The sequence below is a fragment of the Gossypium hirsutum genome, chromosome A07 (genome assembly GCF_007990345.1).
Source record: "Gossypium hirsutum isolate 1008001.06 chromosome A07, Gossypium_hirsutum_v2.1, whole genome shotgun sequence".
Classification (NCBI taxonomy): Eukaryota; Viridiplantae; Streptophyta; class Magnoliopsida; order Malvales; family Malvaceae; genus Gossypium; species Gossypium hirsutum.
This window is the reverse complement of record NC_053430.1, coordinates 14637676-14644964: the sequence shown is the minus strand read 5'-3', so window position 1 is coordinate 14644964 and position 7289 is coordinate 14637676. Positions and strand designations below refer to the sequence as shown.

The 7289-nt window shown below is 36.6% G+C and overlaps 1 non-coding gene across 1 annotated transcript; it reads left to right on the top strand.

Moving 5' to 3' along the window:
* The first annotated feature begins 5169 nt into the window (after positions 1-5169).
* On the top strand, positions 5170-5276 carry LOC121204281 (small nucleolar RNA R71). Its single transcript, XR_005899209.1, has one exon. It is a non-coding gene; the product is annotated as a small nucleolar RNA R71 (small nucleolar RNA).
* Positions 5277-7289: the final 2013 nt, after the last annotated feature.

The following is a 7289-nucleotide window of genomic DNA, read 5'->3' as shown; positions in this document are numbered from 1 at the left end:
CTGGCTCCGAATCGGATGATTTATTCATTTAACTTGTTCCGTAGAGATCTCTAAGTTATTTTATTATCCTATTCAAGACTAATAACGTCTAATCCCTAGATTAAATAATTGAGACTTTTCTCTAATTAACACCCTAGGGTTGCATTCACTCGATCTATGGATCCCCTTATTAGGTTTCACCCTAATCTGACAAAATCTTATCACCTTATCTCTAGGTGCGCAATCAACTCTACTTAATTATGACAAATGTACTCTTAGACAAGGTCTATTCCTCCGCTAAATAAGAGCTTATCTTGAATCAGTATCTTGGGATATCAAAACAAGAATTAAAAATACATAATTAAGAGCAAGTTAAATATTTATCATACAATTCAGAAAATAATAACAAGATTCGTCTTAGGTTTCATTCCCCTTAGTCATTTAGGGGATTTAGTTCATAACTAAAAAGGAAAACATCTCAGAAGAGTAACAAATACAAAACATAAAGAAAACCCAAAACTCCTGAAGGGAAATTAAGGGGAGATCTTTAGTCTTGATGATGAATCCGGCTTCTGAGATAGAACAATCGGCTTTCTTCGAGTAATTCCTTCCTCCCTCTCTATGCCTCCCCTTTTCTTCCTCCTCTAGGGTGTATTTATAAGCTTTGGAATGTCTAAAAACCCTCAAAATTAGCCTTTTCCAAATTGGACTCAACTTGGGCTCGGCACGGACACGCTCATGTGACACACCCGTGTGTGATTACTTCAGGCCGTGCTTAAGCCTGTTAAATAGGCACGGCCGTGTGGTCCACCCGTGTGAGTCATGCTTCAATTCTTCCAAATTGACACGACCGTGTGGTCTGCCCGTGTGAGGAGGTCCAAGCCGTGTTGAATTCATACTTTGGCCCATTTTCTCTGTTTTTGGCCCATTTCTCGTTCCTTTCGCTCTCCTATGCTTTCCTATGTATAAAACATGAAATTAAGGCATTAGGAGCATCAAATTCACCGATTCTAAGGGAAAATCATCCATAAAACGTGTTAAGCATGGGGTAGAAATATGTATAAATTATGATTTATCAAATACCCCTACACTTAAGCATTTTCTTGTCCGTAAGCAAAATTCTCAGCTCATAATCAAAATAAATTCTTCTCAACTTATCATTTCTATTGATAATATCTCAAAATAATCCATAGGTAATCATACATTGAAAATTCAACTGAAAGAACATCAAAGTTCCAAACATTCCAAGTTGAGCACTTTATCATGAAAATATAGGTGTCTCTCTTCGTCTAAGTAATTACCTTGGATTCAAAATGTTATAGAGTTTCACATCCTCACTAAAGATTCACTCAAATCACTCGAGGTGTTTAAGGATAATAAATGAAGCACTCAATAGTCAATAATGAAAAGTCATTACCATAGGCTTGCATGAAAATCAAATCCCCACCACTATAAATTGAGATGATACATCAATCAAAAGGTCTATAGAGGGTTGTAATGAGGCTTGGTTAGGGGGTGTGGTCACAAGCTGAAAGAAAAAGTTAGAATCGAGATTGAATTGAATAATCACTTAACTAGAAAAAGATTTAATATCACTTACGTACAACAGAGCTTCTTCTCAGAATATGGAATTTAAATACTTAAGCTCAAAAACAAAAGATTACTACTACTAATATGTATACATGTTTTTTTTTAAGAACAAGTTAAATAACTAAATATTAAGAATAGGACATAGCTAAGCAATTTATTCAAATCAAATCTCGACAAAAATAGGGATCAAAATAATTGAGGGGATTTTAACAATAAAAGTTTAAAGGTTAATATTAAGGGTAATATAAGAAATGGGTTGTTAGGCTCAAGAGGGTTCACTAAGGGTTAATTGTGAAGGTAGGCTTTTGTGGAGTGAGTGGGTTAAACCTAAGTGCCTTTTTCATTTTGACATATCAAATCAAATGGTGTGGTCTTGACATGCATAATCAAGCAAGTTCTAGAATAACAGTTTCTATTACTAACACACTCAAAGAAATAATAAAAGTGAGCATGAAAGAATTAATAGATGGTCAAAAGGCTTAAATATCTCACAAAAATTATGGCTTTTTGATGTTTAAAGCTTGTGAATTCCAACTTAAAGTAATACCTAAACTTTGGGGAAAACAACCTAAAATTTTAAATTCTTAAAAATCAACTTATCATGCTTGATTCTCTTAATATCTTAAAGTTTAAACAATCAATGCATAAATGCCTATGTTTTAATTCAAGATATATCAATCAAAATCATAAATCAATCAAAATTTATCCTAAATACGATATGAGAGCTTTTCAAAAGAACAAGGCAGTCATTTAGGGATTTTTCTGATAGTGAAATGAATACCCCCCACATTTAAGATGTACATTGCCCTCAATGTACAAAGATAGATATTTTGACAAATGTAAGTGTAAGTTCATAAGATAGGGAGAAAAATGAAACTTCCTGAGTTAAAAATGGATTAAATTCCTGGATTAGCGAGAGCAAGTTGTTGGAAATAAAGCTGGAGGACAAACATGATTCTGAAGGACAAAAGGAGAACTAGGGGACTAATTTGATAGTAATCATAAAGATAAGCCGTGTTTAAAAACAAAAGAATCTTCAAAAATTAATAAAAAAATAAAATAAGATAGATAATCTAATTTTTTTCAAGTGGCACGGCCGGTTCACAGGCCCGTGTGAATCGTGTCCCGCCCGTGTTTGTCGCGAAGTTAGATGTCGTCACACGGCCTTCGGGCGCGCCCGTGTGTCTAGTTCGTGTGGCTACATGATCATGTTACACGACCATGTGTGATGCGGCTCGCTTCTCCCACATTCGTGTAGCTCTACGCACGCCCATGTTATTTTGACAGTGTTGTCCACGGGTGTTAGACACGGGCGTGTTGAACGCCCGTGTTCATTTGGCAGATTTGACCACGACCAGGTCGCACGCCCGTGGCCACTTATCGCATCCCGTGTTAGGAAAGATAACTTTTACCCTATTTTTGCACAGTCGTGTTTCTGTCCGTAATTGTCACATGGCCTGAAGCACGGCCGTGTGGAGTTGGGAACCTGTGCTTAAAGACTCTGTTAGTGACCTAGATGTTTAAAAATTGAAATTTAAATAATTTAAAACCGTTAGTACTCGGGTTGCTTCTCGAGAAGCGCTTATTTATAGTCTAAGCTTGACTTACCTCTGCATTGAATGGTTATGGTGGTTCGAGGAGTTTATACTCCTCATTCCTGCTATCATTCTCATCAAAGTAAGGTTTCAGATGGGTGTGGTTTACCTTAAAAGTGTCGAACTTGGGATGACTTACCTCGACTGTACCGAATGGGAGAATGCTAAGTACAGTAAGAGGGATTTCTTCATTCGGTTTGGTAGTGACAATGTGAGGATCTGCGGCATCTAATAAGACTTTATCTCCAACCTTAAGTTGATGTGGGAAGGTGTTAAGCTCATTCTGGCGTAGTTTTGGTTTATCGTATGTTCTCGGTTTATGCGTCCGCCATTCATCTAGCTCATTAATTTGTAGCCTTCGATCTTCGTGAACAGGTCCTCTGCTATTGCTTGAGAATGACTCATGTGCTTCCTTCAGGCTCATTTCCTGCAAAGTAGGCTGTACCATATTGTCAGTTTGAGTAGAATGGTTTAGACGATCACCTTCAATTTTTGATGTGTTGCCAGAATTGCAAGCTTGAAGGGTGATTGTTTCGTCTCCCACATGGAGTGTGAGCTCACTTGTGCCAACATCAATAATCGTTTTAGTAGTTGCTAAAAAAAGCCATCCCAAAATCAAAGGAGTGTTGCTGTCCTCCACTATGTCTAGAACAATGAAGTCAATGGGAAATATAAATTTATCGACTTTAACTAGCACATCTTCAATAATACCCCTAGGGAATCTTATAGTTTTATCTGCTAATTGAATGCTCATCCTAGTTTGTTTGGGTTTCCTAAAACCTAATTGTTTGAACATTTTGTAGGGCATGACGTTAATACTAGCCCCTAAATCAGCTAATGCATTATTAACATCTAAACTACCAATTAATCAAGGAATCGTAAAACTCCCTAGATCTTTTAGTTTGTTGGGTAGTTTATTCTAGAGAATAGCTGAGTAAACTGCGTTTAGCTCCACATGCGATGCCTCGTCCAACTTCCGTTTATTTGTTAAAAGCTCCTTTAAAAATTTCATTTTGTTTGGCATCTGCAATAGAGCTTCAATAAACAGTAAGTTAATATGTAATTTTTTAAAGAGTTTAAGGAATTTACCAAATTGTTCATCTGAGCGGTCTTTCCTTGTCGCGTTGGGGTATGGCACACGATGTTTATATTTGACATTCACTAATTTATTTTTATTATGACCTACCTTACCTTGACCTCTGCTTACCACAGTTTCTTGTCTCGGTTCTGGCTCAGGCTCAACGAATCCTTCTTCATCGTGAATATTAATTGCGTTAAGCTGCTCCTTTGGGTTGGTTTTAGTATTACTTGGCAAGCTACCTTGTGGTCTTTCAGAGATTAGTTTGGACACAAGCCTATTTGAGTTTCAAGCCCTTGGATCGATGCTTGTCGATTCTTAAGTGCTATCTCGGTGTTCTAGAAACAGGTTTCTGACACCGAGATAAATTTAGACAGCATCTCTTCAAGGTTTGACTTCTTCTCTTGTTGGTAGGGTGGTTGTTGGAAGCCTAAAGGATGTTGTGGTCTTTGATTTCCCTGCCCGCCCTACGAGAAATTGGGATGGTTCCTCCAACCTACATTATAAGTATTACTAAATGGGTTATTTTGGGATCTAAAGTTATTGTTACCCATATATTGGACTTGTTCCTCCTCGATGCTAGGGTTGAAAGGTTGATACTTTGTGCATGCTCCTCCTCCATTCGTCTTGCACCTCATTACTGGATGTACCTGAGTAGAACCAAGTAAACCATCAATCTTTTTATTTAGAAGTTCTACCCGGTTTGACAGCATAGTAACCAAATCGACGTTATAAACGTCTACTATTTTAGTTGGCTTAGTCCTCATGACTTGCCACTAATAGTTATTTAGTGACATCTCTTCAATAAATTCGTAAGCATTTTCAGGTGTTTTATTGTTGATGGTTTCACCAGCAGCTGTGTCAACCATTTGTCGAGTCGAAGGATTCAGGCCATTATAGAATGTCTGAACCTGTAGCCAAAGCGGTAACCCATGGTGAGGGCACTTTTTCAAAAGGTCCTTGTATCTCTCATATGCATCGTAGAGTGTTTCTAAATCCATCTGCACAAAAGAAGAGATATCATTACGTAATTTAGCCGTTTTAGTCGGCGGAGAATATTTTAGTAAAAATTATTCGATCATTTATTCCCAAGTAGTAATTGACCCTCGTGGTAATGAGTTCAACCACTGTTTAGCTTTGTTCCTCAATGAAAAGGGAAACAACCGAAGATGTATGGCATCATCAAAAACGCCATTGATTTTAAATGTATCGCATAGTTCCAAAAATTTTGCCAAGTGAACGTTGGGATCTTCGTCCTGCAACCCATCAAACTGAACAAATTGCTGTATCATTTGAATTGTGTTAGGTGTCAGTTCAAAATTATTCGCAGCAATAGTAGGCCTAACTATACTTGACTCAGTTCCTGTTAAAGTAGGTTTAGCATAATCATACATAGTACGAGGAACAGGATTCTGATTTGCTAGTTCAACGTGTATCGCAGGAGGTAGCTAATTGTCTTGGTTTTCAGCCATCTCTTCGGTTAGGGTTTGAGTATCGTCCTCTTGCTCCTTCTCTGTGTATCTTAAGCTTCGCCTTATTTCTCGTTGGTTTCTACGAACTGTGCTATCGATTTCTTCGTCAAAAAGTAGTGGTCCTAACGGGTTTCTTCTAGTCATAAACTATAAAAACCTGCCAAGAGAAAGAAAAAAAAAAGAAAAAGTAAATTAATAAATAATAATAATAATTAAATTAAATTAAATTGCAAGAAAAGTAAATGGCTAAAGTAATAAAAATTGAGCGTTCCTAATATCTTAGTTCCCTGGCAACGGCGCCAAAAACTTGATCGCAATTTTTGTGTGACAGTTTTTAAATACTTATAATGAATCGTTCTTGAAACTAACTATTATCACAATATAGGCAAGTGTACCTATCGAACAGTAGTATAGTTTTAGTAAGACCGGATTGTCGAACCCAAAGGAACTAAAAGTACTAGTAATGACTGTCTTTTTATTATTTAGCCTAAAAATAAGGGGGTTTTGTTTTAACTAACTAATTATCTAAACTAAGAATTCAAAGAAAGTAGAATTGGGGGATTACTTTAATTAAGACAATACCTAAGGAAAAATCCACCTAGACTTTACTTGTTATTCTAGCTCCAAATCAGACGATTTATTCATTTAACTTGTTTCGTAGAGATCCCTAAGTTATGTTATTATCCATATTTAAGACTAATAACATCTAATCCCTAGATTGAATAATTGAGACTTTTCTCTAATTAACACCCTAGGGTTGCATTTACTTGATCTATTGATTCCCTTATTAGGTTTCACCCTAATCCGGCAAAATTTTGTCACCCTATCTCTAGGCGCGCAATCAACTAGGGTGTATTTATAGGCTTTCTTTGAGTAATTCCTTCCTCCCTCTCTGTGCCTCCCCCTTTCTTCCTTCTCTAGGGTGTATTTATAGGCTTTGGAATGTCTAAGAACCCTCAAAATTTGGCTTTTTCGAATTGGACTCATCTAGGGCTCGGCAGGGACACGCCCATGTACGATTACTTCAGGCCGTGCTCAAGCCTGTTAAATAGGCACGGCCGTGTGGTCCACTCGTGTGAGCCATGCTTGCCCGTGTGAGGAGGTCCAAGCCGTGTTGATTTCATACTTTGGCCCATTTTCTCTATTTTTGGCCCTTTTCTCGTTCCTTTCGCTCTTCTATGCTTTCTTAAGTATAAAACATGAAATTAAGGCATTAGGAGCATTGAATTCACCAATTCTAAGGGAAAATCATCCATAAAACGTGTTAAGCATGGGGTAGAAATATGTATAAATTACGATTTATCAATGATGTTTTCTTCCTTTAAGTGAAAGTGGCATGTACATAGGGATTATAATGGTTATTTTGGTATGTTATATAAATTTTGTTGTAAAGAAAGGTATTTGGTGTTTTAATAATTAAATTAGTGAAATGGTAAAAAAAATTTATGGCATTGGTATTGTATTGAAATGGTTTGAATAGTTTTATAAGCTAATTAGAAATTATAATAGGGTTTTCATTAATTAAGTTGTTAAGTCAATATGTCAAGTATGATTTAAGTATATTTGAGTATATAA